Here is a 4011-nt window from a genome sequence, read left to right as displayed (position 1 = left end):
TAAGGATCTTTTAACATCCTCTGTACAGATGTTTTACAAATAAATGTCTTTCTAATGAGGTGTGATGAGACACTTATTGTTTTTCCTCAGCATGGATGTCTGATTCTGATTTTGTCATAGAGGTACACAGACCCTTCGGCCCAACTCCTCCATGCCGACCAGGTTTCCTAAACTGACCCAGTCCCATTTGCCTGCATTTGGCCCATGTCCCTCTAGACCTTTCCTATTCATTTATCTGCCCAAATGCCTTTAAAATGTTGTAATTGTACAGCCTCTACCACTTCCTCTGGCAGCTTATTCGATATATGCACCACCCTCTGTGTGAAAAAGTTGCCCCTCCGGTCCCTTTTTAAATCTTTCTCCTTTCACCTTAAACCTATGCCCTCGCGTTTTAGATACCCAATGCTGAGGAAAAGACCTTGGCTATTCATCTTACCTATGCCCCTCTTTTTTTTTAAACCTCAATAAAGTCACCACTCAGCCTCCCATGTTCTAGGGAAAACAGTCCCAGCCTCTTCCCTATAATTCAAATTTTCCAGTCTCAGTAATATCCTTAAATCTTTTTTGTCCCCTTTCCAGTTTAATAACATGTACTGTTTCAACTTTTGTCTCCCTTTGCAACAATGGAACGTGCAACCATATGTTCTGCTGCATGGACCCTAAGCTCTTAAATTCCTTCACTAAACATCCTTTCTCTCGATCATTCTCCAAGACCTTGCAGGGGTTTACGGGGCCTACCAGCTTCATCTGTTTTTGGTTTAAATAGAATCACAGAATCCCTGCAGTACAGAAGCAAACCACTTGGCCCATCGAGTCCACACTGACCTTCAGGAGAGCATCCCACCCAGACTTTAACCCCCCCCCCCCCCCACCCCCCACCCACCCCCCCCCCCACCCCCCACCCTATCCATGTACTCTTACATGGCTAACCCACTTAGCTAGCACATCCCTGGGCACGATGGGCAATTTAGCATGGCAAGTCCGCTCTAACCTCCAGATCTTTGGACTGTGGGAGGAAACCAGAACACCCAAAGGAAACCCATGCAGACACAGGGAGAATGTGCAAGCCCCATACAGACAGTTGCCCGAAGCTGGAATCAAACCCGGGTCTCTTGCGCTGTGAGGAAGCAGTATTAACCACTGTAAACGTCTGGTAATGCGTTTGTGAAATGTCTTGAGTCACTTAGTTAATTAGAAGTATTGGTTATAATTTGGCTTATTCCAGAGCTTAAAATTAGTAGTTAAATGGATCATCAAGGATGTTTGCAACCAAGAGGAGGCATTCCTCCAGCATTTAATTCAAATCCCTTGGTCAAATTATGGTCGCTGATGACTGGATGTGCAGAAGGTGAGTGATGATTTCATGGTTAGATTGCTGTCTCATTCACCTTCCTATTTTTGTGAAAGTCGACAAGTTATAGTCTAACAGGTTTGTTTGAAGAGACAAGCTTTCGGAGTCTCGCACCTTCTTTAGGTGTCAGTGACTGACATTGTTTTTATGAAGGCTAGCTGGAGTTCCTGCTCATTAAAATGGAACTTCAGTGGTTAAGAAATGATGAGCTTCTGTTTCCATATTGCCTTGATCTCAACTTCAGGATACCCTATAATGTCTTAGAGCTAACAGTGTAATTTTTAAGGGTAGCCACTGTTGTCCCATGGAAGACATAACTGGCATCGTGGAGAATTTCATTGTCTCCTTCATTGAAAAGAGAGAGCCAAGTTATGTGATATAATCTAAACTGTGTAGTGATTTGCCATTGATCTGTGATGGTCAGGCAAGTGTTGCATGCCAGAAAGCAAAACAGAAGTTGCTGGAAAAGCTCAGCAATCTGGCAGCATCCGCGAAAACAAATCAGAGTCCAACATTTCTTGTGCAGTGACCCTTCCTCAGAACTCTGCTGCCAGACCTGCTGAGCTTTTCCAGCAACTTCTGTTTTTATTCCTGAATTACAGAATCTGCAATCCTTTTGGTTTTTATGTTGTACAGCAGGAGCACGTTAATAGATTCCTTTGCTTTCCAATGTTTAGTCTAATCCCTACTTTACCGCCTCCATTAATGTATGGTTAGCAGCTCAGCCTCTGAATATGCAGACGTGCAGACATTATCTGCAGGTGGTAGCTCAATGCTAGAGGTTGGGGGTGGCGTTGTTTCTGGGCTGGGGACTACGCAGGGTGGACAGTTTCCTGCTCGTGTAAAGAAGCCGCACTCTGGCTGGAACCTTCATGGATGTGGAGTGGAGGGAATACCCTTTAGAACTGAGATGAGGAGGAGTATCTGCAGCCAGAGGATGGTCAATCTGTAAAACTCATTGTCACAGACGGGTGTTGAGGCCAGTCGTTGACTGTATAAAAGACAGTAATGCATAGGTTTGGAGGTTACGATGAGCTGGCAGGAAAATGGTGCTGACAAACACATCAGCCGTGAACAAATGGTGGACCAGACCTGATGGGCTGAGTGACCTAATTGTGCTCCTACATCTTTAAAGGTCTTCTGAATTATTTGAGCAGGGAAGATGGAGAATAATGTTGCTATAATTCAAAACTTTGCTTGGCCTGAGTTTACACAAAATTGGGTTTGTAGCACATTCATTGGTGAGAACTATAATTTGCATGTTCTGCCAAAGAGATTTTACTGAACTTGAAATGTTAACTGTGTTTCTCTCTCCCCAGATGCTGCCAGACCTGCTGAGATTCTCTAGCATTCTATGTTCTGTTTCACAGTTTACAGCAAATGGAGGATGATAAATGACTTTAAGAGGATGTTACACAATCCCACCTAGTTGACGGAGTTAGAAGCTTTTGTGAATTCAGAGAAGGCTGTGTATAGAAATGGCTGCTGTCTGCACTTTTCTTGGACTTCTCTTGTAAGGATCCAAAAACAAAGGGCCACAAGACCCAAAACGTTAACTCTGATTTTTTTTTCCACAGATGCTGCCAGACCTGCTAAGATTTTCTAGCAATTTCTGTTTTTGTTCATGATTTCTTGTGGGTTTTTATTTTCTAATCAGTCTGTTCAGAGAGATTATTACACATGGTGCATGTATGGAATGAGCTGCCAGAGGAAATGATAGAAGCTGGTGCAATTATAACATTTAAAAGACAGCTATATGGGTTTATGAACAGAAAGAGTTCAGAAGGATCTAGGCCAAATGCTGGTAAATTGGGGTAGATTTAATTTAGGAGATTTGATCAGCATGGACGAGTTGGGCCAAAAGGTCTGTTTCTGTGCTGTACAAATCTGTAACTCTACCTCTTGAGCAGGTGGGACTTGAACCCAGGCTTTTTCATTCAGAGGTCAAAGCAATAGTACTTTGCCACAAGATCCCCATTAAAATGGGATTAGAATAGCGAGACGGTTGATTTTGACCATCACTCAATGGGCGGAAGGTTCTTTTTCTGTGCTGGAACCCTGTATGACTCTATGCACTCTGGAGCAGGTGGGACATCAATTCTGGCCTCCCTTTTGGGGATAGGTGGACTACCACTGTACCATCACTGTCATTATCAAATCTGACCATTTGTGCAGCCAACTTGAGGGGTTGCGTGACCTCCTCCAAATCCTCTAAGTTTTATGTTCTGAAAGTTCCAAAAGGTCGAATATTTCAGATGTGTAAACGGCAGTGAGCACTGTATGTAGTGTGCATCTAAAGGACAGATGTATACCTAATGTTTAGGGGTTTATCCTTCCAGGTTGTGGGATTTAGAGTAAACTTGTCCTAGTAACCTATGGTATATGTATTTAGATTAGCCTCCAAGCGAGAGGATGCTCCGAACTAAATGACTGACTCCACGTGTGTGCGGCTGTAACCTTCAGTATTTCCTGATGGAGCGTATTGGCCAATCGGAAGTCAGAGGAGGGCCGACTCCGGGCGATGGTCCGCCTCCACAGACTGATAGGCATGTGATGTATGCAATGGAAGGAGGCCGTTGGAGCCTGGTCCCGCCTATCAGACGCGCCGCCCAATGGGAAGGAGAGACGGCTCGATGTGACGGACTTTTGAAAGAACCAAT

The sequence above is a fragment of the Stegostoma tigrinum genome, chromosome 38 (assembly GCF_030684315.1).
Source record: "Stegostoma tigrinum isolate sSteTig4 chromosome 38, sSteTig4.hap1, whole genome shotgun sequence".
Classification (NCBI taxonomy): Eukaryota; Metazoa; Chordata; class Chondrichthyes; order Orectolobiformes; family Stegostomatidae; genus Stegostoma; species Stegostoma tigrinum.
Note: the sequence above shows the minus strand (reverse complement) of the source record.